The sequence below is a fragment of the Hypomesus nipponensis genome, chromosome 13, assembly GCF_054491055.1.
Source record: "Hypomesus nipponensis isolate SF chromosome 13, ASM5449105v1, whole genome shotgun sequence".
Lineage (NCBI taxonomy): Eukaryota > Metazoa > Chordata > Actinopteri > Osmeriformes > Osmeridae > Hypomesus > Hypomesus nipponensis.
In genome coordinates this window covers 16,150,319-16,164,910 of record NC_140373.1, presented here as the reverse complement: position 1 = coordinate 16,164,910, position 14,592 = coordinate 16,150,319, and positions in this window count along the sequence as shown.

Here is a 14,592-nt window from a genome sequence, read left to right as displayed (position 1 = left end):
TGACAGCAGAGCAAGAGCTGCACTCCCCCACATAGAGAAAAAGAAGCAGTCTAAGATGAGAAGAGGCAACTAGGGCATAGGTACTATCTGATACCAGAGTAAAGGAAAATGGTATAAAATTTATGTGTGCTCAACATGCTTGTATATTACAGCTTACCTGATGTGTTTTACAATTAGTCATTTTTAATCATTTAGCAGACGCTCTTATCCAGAGCGATTTACACTAAGTACAGGGACATTCCCCCCCGAGGCAAGTAGGGCGAAATGCCTTGCCCACAACATCATTTTTGCACAGCCGGGAATCAAACTGGCAACCTTCTGATTACTAGCCCGATTCCCTAACCGCTTAGCCACCTGACTCCCTCTCTTGAGGAAGGAAAAATGAATGTGCCCATCAACAAAAAAGAACTACCATGTGCAGGATTAATATTGCAATTGCAGGTGACACGATATGAAATACATCGGTAAGTCGGGACTGGAGGGAATCTAATATGTTGAATGTATTCCATGTCTTAAGGCTATTAGAGACAGCTAGAACATGGCATGAAAATTAACACTTGCACACCATGTTAAAGAATTCTACTTCTACAAGAGTAGAAGGTGGAGAATTATGAGAGGGATATTTGTGTAATGTTTGTTACTTTGTTTTAATGTTGGGTTTACTGACATCTTGATTCTAGTAACTACTCCTTCCTGAAAGATAACCAAGTAATCCTTGGTATCTACACAAAGCTAACATGACAAAACAAACATTCAACTATATATTGTAATTGTACCAAGATGTCCAGAACAATATTTGAACAATCTTATGAACCAGCCAGAGACCAGTTCACACACCTTTAAGTAGGTGTGAAGGAAAGATGGGGAGTTTAGAACCCCGCTTCCCCCAATCAACTTCTGACTCCAGACAGGTCCTCCTTCTAAAGGCCGATTTAGGGTTCTCCGTTATCCAAAAACACATGGGAACGCCCTCGTCTACGTGGAACGCCCTCTCCGAGCTCTCCGAGAGCCCTCGGAGAGTCCCGGACAGCTTGACGTGCACCTCCTGAATTTTCTAACTATCCATCGTAACTTTGGATACTTAGGGATACCCCCTTGGCTGTGATTGGTCAGTATTAAGAACAGCTTGCGTCAGAGGCGGGGTTGCCGTGATAAACAAGACGAATAGAATCCTTTGACCGCCATTGCTGTAAGTTTTTACAATTCAAATTTCAGCTAAACAGATCATGTAAATCAGCATCTGAATTAAAATGTGACAAGAAATGGGCAGTGTAGTCGCTGAAAATGTGCGTATTTTATTGATGGAACGGCTAATGTGTCAATTTGCTCCGACTTCTCGATAACCTAGTTAAATAAACACTCAGCGACGACTTCAACAAGATTTGTGCCGAGGCAACAATAGGAATACCTGAACGTTTCAACAAAACGCAATTCTAATTGCGACCTGACAGAGATCCCGCAGACTCATGTCTCATGATCCTGCAGCGCAGCTGCGCTTGACTTCAGATTCTTCAAATGGGCCTCGGACGCGAACCGCCCTCAACCTTATTGATCAACCCTGATCAAACATAACTATGGCCAACCCTCTTTCCTCCCCAACATGGCATTGGTGTAAGCTCTGTTTATGATTTGTAAGGATGTAATCATTGACTGTATGATTTCTGTATTTCTTTAAATTAGACCATTTCATTCTGTTCATTAAAACCAATCTCCCATATCAAATTCATAATCTTCATAAACTTGTTCATACTATCCATGTTTACCTTACTTTAATAAATTCATTGTGAAGATATTTTGACAGGTGTGTGTTTACTAATGTTACGATTGGCTCTACACTCTACAAAATTAATTCCTTAAGCTGAGACTGATTATTACATATTAAACATAGGATTCCTTAATGTCCTAAAACCTATATTAAGGTGGTGCCCCATGTAAATTAATACTTAAAGTATTAAATAAATAAAGTATTTCTGTCTTAAACAAGCAAACCCTGCTACACCTGTAAATGCGACACTATTCATCAGTGCCAAGGAAAATTGGGTACTTAAGAGATCTTGTCCAGCCCGAGGATTACAGGTTGCCATCCCTCTTTGTATTAAACCATAATCACATGCCACCACTATAGGGGAGAGCCACTCTCCTCCATCTCCTTCACCAAAGCTCCATTCCGCTTAGCAAGACAATAATTTACATGTATTCATTTAGCAGATGATTGTAACTGGGACATATACATTTACCAAAGGAAATAAAAGCAATTTTACTGTACCCGAGATGTATTGAAACATTACACTGGCGACGAGGATTAACTCTTAACCACCACTTCAAACTTGGCAACTGCACTGCCGTCGTTCCCTGCTTTTGATGTCAACGAGGATCAAACCTCATCCATCCGCTGGAAGTGGTTACAGCACTTTGAAAACTTCATAGTTGCTCTAGATATAAAAGATGATGCGAGGAAACGTGCAATGTTTTTGCATAATGCTGGAGATGGTGTACAGGACATTTTTGACACACTTCCATATGGGGGGTGATAAGTGCCCTCACACACCAGAACAATACACAACCGTCGCTACGCCTGACAATCACGGACGCCGCTACATCAAGTGTCTGCAATGATGGACGCCGCTACGCCAAGCGTCTGCAATGATGGAGGCCGCTACGCCAAGCATCTGCAATGATGGACGCCGCTACGCCAAGCGTCTGACATTTTGTGGATAGCTAGGAAGATAAGCAGCTAGCTCACCAGAGACCGGAAGGGAACCGGAAGTGACCATGTGAGGCGATCCTTTGATTAGTCAAGTTTCTTAACATCTGTTGTAATTTTGTCAATTAAATGTTGTAACTGACCAAGAAGTTTCACCCATTCGTTTTTACTATGTAACTATAGTTTTAAAACCCTTCAGCAAACTGTGCAACTGGCTGGCTAGGCAGGCTACTGTAGCTGTCATTGTTTTTTGACTTTCCTCACACTCACAGCCCAGTCCCAGTTGTCAGTTGGCCTGTGTTATTGATATGTTGAGTAAGAATATGATAGTTTGGAGAAAAGTACAAATGTGTATCGATATCCTTCAATTACACTAAATTGTTATTTTACTTGCTGTGCCAACTAGCACTAAATCCCATATTTGTATGTCACTTTGTATAAAAGTGTCTGCTAATCTCAATGAATACAATGTCTAAGAGTCTTATGACTCATGAACTTTCTATTCAAATATTACCATTCTATGAATGGACATCTATACCTCCTGGGGACCCAGACCAGATCAAGACCCATCTAACAAGGCACACAATACCCAAACCCAAAAATTCTAATTCATGTTATTCTTCAATATTGAATCAAACCAATAAAACCACTCTTGACTTGTTTTTTTATTCACATAATGATGCCTACACAAGTAATTGTAAGCCTATTAATGCTATTATTGTATGTTTTAAAAGTAACAACAAATAAATCAACAATAACAATTGTTAATAACAATAATAGTCTGATTTTAACCTTTTTATATTTAGCTGAGACATCTTTAACCTCTTCCTCAGCCTGTCTGTACTCCCCACTTGCTTCAAGAGGACCACCAAAAACACCAAGGTCACCTGCATGAATGACTATCGCCCGATAGCACTGACCTCTGTCATCATGAAGTGCTTCGAGCAGCTAGTCAAAACATTAATTTGCTCATCGCTGCTTCCCACGCTGGACCCTATGCAGTTTACATACCGGTCCAACAGGTCTACAGACGATGCCATCACCCTGACTATGCACACCGTTCTCTCCCACCTGGACAAAGGGAATACATATGTGAGCATGCTATTCATTGACTACAGCTCAGCATTCAATACCATCATCCCCTCCAGACTCGTCACCAAGCTTGTGGTCCTGGGACTAAGCACCTCCCTATGCAAGTGGATCTTCAACTTCCTGACGGGGAAGCCACAGGTGGTGATAATAGGTGACCGCACCTCATCCGTACTGATCACCAACACAGGCACCCCCAGGGCTGTGTGCTCAGCCCTCTCCTGCTCTCCTTGCAACTCACAGTTCCAACCTCCTTGTTAAGTTTGCTTCCGACACAACCATTGTGGGCCTCATCTCTGACAGTGACAAGTCAGCCTACAGAGAGGAGGTTGATACCCTAACATCATGGTGCCAGGACAATAACCTCTCAATGTCAGCAAGACTAAGGAGATTATTGTGGACTATAGGAGGTGGCAGGAGGAGGAGCATGCTGCTTCAGGTCAGCTGCAAGCAGGGCAGCTGCGTCAGGTTCCTCGGGGTGAACATCAGCAATGATCTCACCTGGTCTGCTCACACGGTAGTTAAAGCTGCCCAGAAACGCCTATTCTTCCTCAGGAGACTGAAGAAGTTTGGCATGGACTCAGTCATCCTCACTAACTTTTAGATTACATTTAGTCATTATTTGTAGTCATTTACAAGATGCACAATAGAGAGCATACTGACTGACTGCATTACAGTGTGGTATGGGAGATGCACAGACAAGGGGCGCAAGGCCCTACGTGTGGTCAGGTCTTCTGAGTTCATCATCGGCAGGAAGCTTCCAGCCCTACAGAACACCTACCACACACGATGCTTCAGGAAAGCTGACAGTTACCAACCATCCTTCAGTCTTTTTTCCCTGTTGCCTTCTGGCGGGCAATATTTAAGCATTCGGTTTCGCACACGTAGACTGGAGAATAGTTTCATTCCAAGGGCCATCAGGCTTCTGAATGAACACTGATACATTCTTACCACTTTCTCACTAGCCACTTGACACTGTCACTTTCAGCTACTTGTACTATCAGCAATATTGCACTAATTGTTACCCCACTTGTCTTTAGGTTAGTATAGGTTTATACGTTTAGTATAGGTTAATATGTGTATTACAGGTTTAGTATATTGTATTGTATATTATTTTGTATATTCAGGAGTTTTTATTTGATTTTCTTATCATAGATGTCATATGTTCAGAGTACTTATACATTATGCCAGGTAGCTTTGCGTTGTCTGACCTTGTGTTGTTCTGTGCATCTGACAATAAAAGACTTGAACTGGAACTCAGCTAACAATCAGACTAAATGGTAGAACAATGGTGGTAAAAAACAATCTTTCTGTGGACACATATAACAACTTAAAATACATGAAATGGTATTTTATTTTGAAACCAGCACATACAACTCATATTCACCTCTTCTTTGTCAGGGACACATACAAAGGCTCTCTCTTGATAGTGACTTAGGACTCCAGCAAATACTATTGTTCAAACATTGAAAGCAGACACAAGGACAAGCAACTTTAAATGCAAAAACATCGTTTATTATCAAAATGGTAGGATAATCAATTGTGACGGCCTCCTCAGCCGTCAAGTGGCTACACCTGGGCCCGGTGGTATCCTCCCCTTTAAGAGGACGTCAGGAGAGAGAGACGACCCTATGTTTTGTCCGCAGCATGCTTTTGTTTTGAGTTGTGGAAACCTTTTGACTTTTGTTAATACACCTTCAACACTGCTCACTATCATGAGACACTCACACACATGTACACCACTGACTTACTGACGTACATACCTCACGTTTAGTTATGTTAAATTAGTATTCTTTAATAAATTACCACAGCTTATAGTTCTCGTGCATGTGTTCCCCTTTGTTTTGTCTCAACCCCCGAGCTGGGTTTGTGACACAATACATTATGACTATGTAACAAAATCAATACAGAAACAAACGCTACCTTCAGAGCAAACAATAACAAAGGTATTTAAAATGCAAATAAACCTAGCGCACCTAACCTGAGCAAGTATAGGAGGCTAATCAAACTCAATGATCGGTTTAGCTTCTCCTTTTGTAAACCCATCCTGCATACTAAAATAGCGACGCCGGCTATATGAAGAAACAATTGCCTGACACATACAAATTCAAATGGTCCATCACCGCTACTTGGCTGCAGTAAGACAAATATGCCTTTGCATCAAGACAAGAGAATATGTAAACACATATTGGGCCTCTGCACGACAAAACTCTAGGCTATCAAACCAGCAAATACACATTTTACAACACTGAAAACATTACTAGTATGTGATGCATAAAATACGAAATTAATACATATCATGCATGACATGAAAACGTAATTAAAACTATATTCACACACAACACAAGTCTAATTAAGGTCTGCCAATACAGCCCAACACTACCTAACTGAAATAGCCAGTTGATCATGTAGGCTACTTTCATTTTTTTATCTCTGATTGATATCTAGCTAGCCTACAGTTGCCAACCTGAGACCGGTTATAGTTAACTTACCACATAATGGCAGACGCTTGGCGTAGCGGCGTCCATCGTTGCAGACGCTTGGCATAGCGGCGTCCATCGTTGGCAGACGCTTGGCGTTGCGGCGTCCATCATATTGCAGACGGGCCAGATGTCACACGCACTAATGCAATATTTACAAAGGTAACGTCGCCGCTATCAGAGTTCCCTCACGTACCTCGTCGCCACGTCGCCGCCATCCCTCCCATTGGGAACCAATGATAAAAAGGCTGAGACAACACGCACCGTGTGGGCAAAGCTAGTATACAGTGCATGCTGTTTGTGTGTGTGAGGGCACTTATCACCCCCCATACGTCCGGAGACCGGAGAAGCTAAAGACTATAAATGCGCAAGAGACAAGCTAAGTGAATACTTTTCCCCTAAAATCAACATCGCCTATGAGACTTACAAATTCAGGCAAGCTCAACAAATGGCAGGGGAAACACACGATTCCTACCACGTAAGACTACGGTACTTGTCAGCAACATGTGATTTTCCAAATGTCGAAAGAGAGATCAAAACGATGATCATCCAAACGTGCACGTGCAACAAATTGCGGCGTCAGGCTCTACAGAAACCAGAGATGACGTTGACGGAGCTCCTGTCACTCGGCAGAACCATGACGCTTGCTGAGACTCAAGCATCAGGTATGGAACAAACGCGACAAGGGTCAGCACAAGGAAATTCACGGGAGGATGTTATGGCTGTTGAAATGGAAAGAGGGGCGGGAAAGAAAAGATGCTTCAACTGCTCCGGTACTTTCCCCCACCGTGAGGGAATGGTGTGTCCGGCACGGGGGAAAACATGCAATGCTTGTGGAAGACAAGGACATTTTGCCAAATGTTTTCGCTCTAAACGGCCACAAAACAGCATCAGAGACAGACATGAAATGCGTTATGTACACACCAGTGGAAGCAGCAGCACTACACCTCAGTCAGCAGGTACAGCAGACACAGTCTTCTGAGGAATATGTGTTCACAGTTAACCGACAGAAAAATTATCTCCCACATGCAAAGATAAAGGTCAGTGACTGTAATATACAAGTGATGCTTGATTCTGGGGCAACTGTAAACATAATTGATGCAGCAACGTATCTGAGACAGAGACATAAGCCCTCACTCACTAAATGCACAGTTCCCATCTTTCCTTATGGTTCAAGCACCCCACTGCCCACCCTGGGAAAATTCACCTCCCTGGTGGAATCCAAATCAAGACTTGCAAACACCACTTTCCAAATACTTCAAGGCAGCAACGGCAGCTTACTTGGTTATGACACTGCCAGGCAATTGGGATTAATCAAAGTGGCTAACACGCTTCGCACATCTCCAAAGCGGCTGTTGCAGCCTATGACTACCTCAAACCAAACGGAGACGAATGCAACGGGTGATCTCCTCACTGAATATGCTGACTTTCAAACAAATTCCTATTACGCTCTAAAGAAACTAGTTCTGCATAAAACATAGACGCATCCACAATCGACTGGAATTTCAGCGACTAACTTTTTTTTGGTAGCTTAGCACAACTTTTTATGAGCTAAAGATTGTGTAGATGCCAGACTGTGGAGCAGGATGAAACGCTAACAGGGTTCACCTTATAGCTTATTCCTCAAATTAAAATGTTCCCTTCAAATTACACAGAGTGGGAATAGGGAAGGCGCACCTGAGTTATGATTACTTGGCATACAAGTGACAACTTAACTACTGAGAAGCTTCTCTTAGGTTACACATTGTTATGTAGACAGTCAGAAGTCTCTGACTGCATTAGCTGCACTTCATTCTCCTCTTTGGATTTAATGTTGATTTTGCCCCTGTTTCTAAGTAGTGAAGTCTCTGAACCAGGGGGATTGAGTGGACTTGACTGTCTTGCTGATGCTGCAATATTCACTCTCCGTGGTGGGTTAGCGGTGCAGTGGCAGACCACTGGGGAAATCGGAAACAGGCTTCAGTGCTTGGCTGGCCACTAGCACAGGCCTCAGGGGCATGACACTGCATCACTAGACTTTGTGGTACTATAGGAAGTCGTTGAGAATGCCAAAACAATATCCTGCTCGGGCCTTAAAGAACTTAAGGGAAGAATTGCCTCTGCACAGGTCATCTAAGGGTCATATCCTACCATTTGTAGTTATAGCAACAAAGAAACTTGCAATGTCACATAAACAGTGCATTAGACCGTTAACATGTCCAGACTCCAGATTTCTTGTTATGGGCTTTCACTGGACCAGATGATAGATTATGTTCAGCTTTGACCTTGATTTGAGTTGGCTGTCTCGTGTTCTTTTAGCACATAAGGCTAACAACACCCTTGACATTTTCACATGCCACTCAACTAAAAATTTATGACTGTGTACATGTTTATATTGGATCTTTCTGGCCAACAAAAATAAATGGTCATAAAATATCTGCCCAGTAGAACCTAGTCTAGCTGACCAAAGGAAAATATAAACATTTGTGGTCGGGGGGGATGATGTCACTTGATAGACTTGCCCACAATGGTGGGTACCTTTACCTCTCATAGGACCTCTCAAAGTAGCCTTCAGTAAATATGTAATTCCTGCATGTTATGAAACCCCTGTGGTTTCAGGTTGCTTGAGGGAGGGACTTGCAAGGGAGGGGGTAGCTCCATGGACCTCCTCTCCCACAATATATGACCCCAGGCATGTTCCAGAATAGAAAAATAATATAGGCCTGACTTCAATTCAGTCCCTTGAATTTACTCATACATTGCTATGCACAGTACCTGGAGCTTGGCAACTAACCGATCTCTGTGACAGACTGCAGGGATGGTCCACAGCTCTGGTCCAGAGTTTTGAGGTGTGATAATGGAGGATGGGAAGGTTCTGTAAGATTACATAGCGTCATCCATCCAAACATGGAGAGCAGCTGGCCTGGCCTGACATTAGTATGCCCCTGGTCTTCCACTGCGACAGAAACCTAGAACTCTTCCCTTCGCGCTCCATGTCAGATGGAGAATTGGAGGGGACAATAGGTGGGAGGGATAACACAGGGTCTGGCTGACAGCCTCACTTCCCTGAAATCAAACTCTGTCTTAAAGGGCATACACAGTGTTGTATATCCACAGAGTGTACAACACAGTGTTGTGTAGGCTATTTGAGATGGCAGGTTGGTAGCAATGTTCAGAGAAAAGCAGGTGGGCTATAAGCTCATAGGTTTTGATATAATCAGGTTTGGCATTTGAGTTACATTTCCACAAACAGCTTAATTTCTCTTCTGTGCTACGATTGGTGACAGTGAAGGTTGCTAACCTGTCACATTGCTGCTTTTGTCCATCCCACATCTCCCTTTTTAAAAGTATTGGAACCTTCTACCTATCACAGCATCACACCACCATGACACCCTTCTGAGAAAAAAAAATAGCCAATCACATCGGCACAAACAAACTTTACTTTCCTAAAAATGCTAACCTTGACACAAGAGCTTATCTCGGTTCCAGACTCTTTATCAAGATCTCACCAGGCAAATAGAATGGTGTATGGAAAACCATTGTGTCTGTGCTGGTATGACTCAGTAGTCACAGCAGAGTTTATAGTTGTTAAACATCTACTGTAGTTAGTATTGTTCAATTCATTTTTAAAGTCCAGTTGCTTGTGTATTGTTGAAAGATTAAATAGAATAATTTCAAAGTCTAAGTTTAATTATTAATCTGTACAGTCGGGCCAGCTATCTGCGGGCCAGATCCCTGTATCTATGGGCTGAGATTGTTGGTATGGGAATCAGCACCGTTTTAGGAACAAACCTACCATTGTGTGACACAAAGCAGACCTTCAACGATGTTGAGATGGAAAAGCACATTCCAAGTGTGTTGGAAAAGACATTATCAGTTTGCACCAGACTAAAAGGATCACACAGAGAAGGTACAGAGAAGTTCTCAGTGCTCTTGTTCATACATAGTGAATTCATTGCTTGCCAGGTCTGGGTCTGGACCCATAGATACCTGGTAATTCTATCCTGCTTGCCATTTCTTCCAGTAAAATGGGATCCCTGAATCGAAGCTTCATTCAGAAGACCAATTTGAAACTGAGAAGAGTTTTTTCCAGTTTCCTTCTGGGTTTTTTTAACCGACAGGCAAGGATTATCAAAGGAAAGGGAAGGAACTGCAAAATACTTTTTGTCATCACTTAAAAAAATATATTGGGTACTGTATGTTTTTTTGTTAATGGGGTTGCTTCCTTTACCAAAGATTACAAAACATAACACCCCCCACCCACCCCACAAACACACACACACAACCAGAAAACGACAAATGACATGTTTAGTTCCTTGGGAAAAGAAAGAGAGATTGACTGGGTAAGAAAATAAGAAAGGAAAGCTGTCGTGCTGGTGTGAGCAACATTTAAGTACCATCCAGGCTGCTGAAGGAGGCCTACACTTTTTGTGTGGGGTATGAGAGATGCACAATGCCTCCACTGTGTGATGGGAGTGGTGCTGATCCTTGGGCTGATGCAGGTTAACATGCCAGTTCACTCAATCATTAGCCCTGTCTGTATTTCTCTCTCTTCCTTCTTCCTTCTTGTCACCTTCTCTTTCATCAAAAATCTCATCTGATCAGACTGAGTTGAGGCATGTGGTTGAGTCATCCCCACCTCTCTCCCAGCCCTCTGCATGTCCCTGGCACCCACCCCGGATAGCAGTCTCTCAGTCATTCATCAATGCTCCAGTGGTTTAATGGTTCCTGCAAACATTTGATCATCCCCGAGTAACTGCCGACAATGTTTTATGTTGGAAACTTACACACTGTAAAAGTGGTTTATGATAATGTACTGTGATTCCTCAAGTAAAGTGCCACTTATTATTTCTACTGATTTGTGTTATTGTAGCTTCAGATAACAAAAAAAAGAGGAAGTAAGAAAAAAAAAAGTAAAAAAAAAAAAAGAAAGTATCTTCTCAGACACTGTTAGTTGTAGGCGAGGTGGAGGCTCGAAAATCACATTATTTGGTGGCCGGTGGATCACCAATAAAAACTGTGCGAGTTGCAGCATATTGCTGCTGCCATCAACTGTGCCAGCGATACCCCGAGTCGAGATACAATTTGAAAACAAAAGCGTTTTGTTATGAACAGTATTAAAGTTTGAAATGATAACAAGACGTAAAGTGTAGCGATTGGGCACAGGCTTATAACTGTATTTCCAGTTTTTGACATGATGATATATGCACATTATTAAATACATATATTTAGTTATACACTGTATTCTGCAGTTATCTAAAGGAAGGATATATGATGTTATCCTGTATTCCATGCAGTCAGGGCATCACCTCCTCTTGCACCCATAGTGGACCATGTGATGTTGAGACAGCCACGTTTATAAATGAGACCCCTGGTCAAGACGGGGGTATCCCTTGCACCAAAACAGACAACACAACTTCAAATTGGTTTTTAATGTCTTTCTATATAATGTAGTGGTGACGACGCACAAGCAAACTTTTAATGTCCTTAAAAGTAATTTCCACGCACGAAAACAGTAGATATAATGCATGCTTCTGTGCATGCGGTATCCGCCAGATACTTAAGCGTGTTATGGAGAAAGTTTCTCGTGCGCATGAGAAACTTTCAGATTTTTTTTTTTTCCATGTCCCTTTAGGGGCTCCGTAAATCCCCTCAAAGTAGATAAGTCATTATTTTTGGGGGGCAAAATGAAAAAGACAACATAATAATAATATGCTTTTACATAAATACATTTCAGTCAAGACAATCATGTATTAGATTTGAGCATTTATTGTTACATGACATGGACATGTAGATTTAACTTTGGCGGAGTGGATGATATAAGGGAAGCACTCAGGTATAATCCCCCTGGTGGATAGAACATACAGACAGCATGGGGGAGAAGGGGATGGTGGAGGGCGGCCGCAGCACTGATCATACAACAACCGGGGTGAGTGTGCATATCCGCTCGTCTTTCAAAGACGGTGCTGTCCGTCCAAAAGATTGAACCATCAAGCTGGAGTTGAAGCTCTGCCCTTATCATCAAGTCCAGTCTGACGGCAAGGACCGCTGCGGTCAACTCCAACCGGGGGATGGTAACAACCTTCACTGGAGTCACTCGAGCCTTGCCAAGAAGAAAGGCAACCTGAATGTCACCGCATTGGTTTAACATGCGATGTTGCAGTTCCATATCTGCCTTCACTGGCGTCTACAAAATGATGTAGCTGAGCATGTTCGATCATACCAAACCCTTCAGGCTTGATACACCTGGTCACACTGAATACTGCCAGCAGGTCCAAGTCTTTCAGCCACTCTTTCCACTGATGTAGGATGTCATGGGGTAGGTTGTCATCCCAACCGTATTTCCTCCTACAGAGTTCCTGCTGCATCATTTTAGCCTGTAGAGTGACTGGTGCCAGGAACCCTAGGGGATCATAAACTGAGCTGGTAAGTGACAACATACCACGTCTTGTAAGGGGCTGTGGTATCATCTCCATTTTAAATTTGAAGGAGTCTGTCTCTACACACCACTGCAACCCTAAAGCGCTTTCCACTGGTAACTGGTCACGGTCTAGGTCCAGCCCTTTTATGTCTTGAGCCCTCTGATCAGCTGCAATGGACTGCAAAACACTGCGACTGTTGCTAATCCATTTTTCCAGGAGAAAACCCCCTTTTGCACATGAAGCAGTGAGCTCTTCAATCATATTGATGGCCTTTTGTGCTGTAGCTGAACTTTTTAAGCAATCATCCACATAGACGTTGTGTTTAACAGCTTGTAGCGCTTCAGCTGAACACTGGGGTTGGTTGTCATCTGCAGTTTTTCTTAGGGCGTAAGACGCGCAACTGGGAGAGGCAACGGCACCAAAGAGGTGTACGGTCATTCGATACTCCAGGAGGTCTTTAGTAGTATCTCCATTTGGCCACCAGAGAAAACAAAGGAAATCCTGATCTTTCTTAGCAACTCTGACCTGGTGAAACATGGCTTGAATGTCTCCCATGAATGTCACTGGCTCCTCTTTGAAGCGAGTAAGCACTCCTAACAATGAACTGGTGAGATTGGGACCCATTGCTGACCATTCAGACACACTCCTTGGAAGGGGGCCCCACAGTCGAACATTACCCGCAGGCCACCCTTTCTTGGATGGTGGACCCCATGATGTGGGATGTACCACACCTTCCCACTCTCACCAGACAATCGTTGCCATGGTACTTGTTCAGCATAGTTCTTTCTGAGGAGCTTGTTCATTTATTGGGCTTATTCTGTGTGGAAGCCTTTGTTGTTCAGAAATGTTTTCTTTAAGCCCTGAATCCTTTGCCTGGCTATTACGAAGTTATTAGGTAAAAATACCTCTTTCTTCTTAAAAGGCAATTTCAGGCAACAAATCCCGTTATGGAGAACCGCTGATTGTTCTGCTATTTCCAGGAAACTGTGGTCTTCTCTTGACATTTCCTTCTCTTCTCTGAGGTTTTAATTAAAATCATGGTTGTACTGATCAGTCAGCATTTTTTCCAATTTACAAATTGAAATCCTGTTCACTGTAGCAGAGGGAAGTTGTCGCTCCAAGGGTTCATCGTGTTTAGTCAAGGGACCATTGATGGCCCATCCGAGCAGTGTCCTGATTGCATATGGGCCATTTCCACAACTGTTTATGACTTCCGCGGGTTCCAATATCCAATGAGCATTGGCACCTATCAGCAGGTCAACATTTGCCTTTATGCCAGGTATATGCACCTTAGACAGATGGGGCCATTTATCCAACTCTTCTGCACTTACCATGTCATGTACAGTGACTGGCATGTTTTTCTGGATAAGAACTTCTGGAAGGATGTGAAAATCCTTACTGTTCAGACCACCAGTAATCTCTAACCCAGTGAGGGAATAAGCTGGAACAACCTTTTCTTGGCCCATAGTCCGCAGCAGAAAGTTAGTCCTTCTGCCTGTAATGTTCAACTTCTGCATTAGGTGTTCAGAGCAAAAAGTAGCAGAGCTACCAGCGTCCAAGAAGGCATATCTACTTATGATCCGATTCAGTTTAGCTGATTTCACTTGCACAGGTATAATGGATAATGCGCATCAATCCTGACCTGCCCCTGTATGGCCACAGAGTTTGAATGAAGTCGATTGATTCCTGGATTGTTCCCTCGAATGTTCCTGTATTGCAGTGTCCCTCACCGGCCCTTGTATGGCCACGCAGTGTCTTTACATACATTGATGGATTTTTGGATTGTACCCTTGCTTGATGTTGAGTTGTAGTGCTTCCTTCGATATGAAGCACAGTAGGGTGAGTTAGACCACAGACCTTACAAGTCAAGTGCTGCTCACAATTGCGGCTCATGTGCCCAGGGTGTAAGCACGCAAAA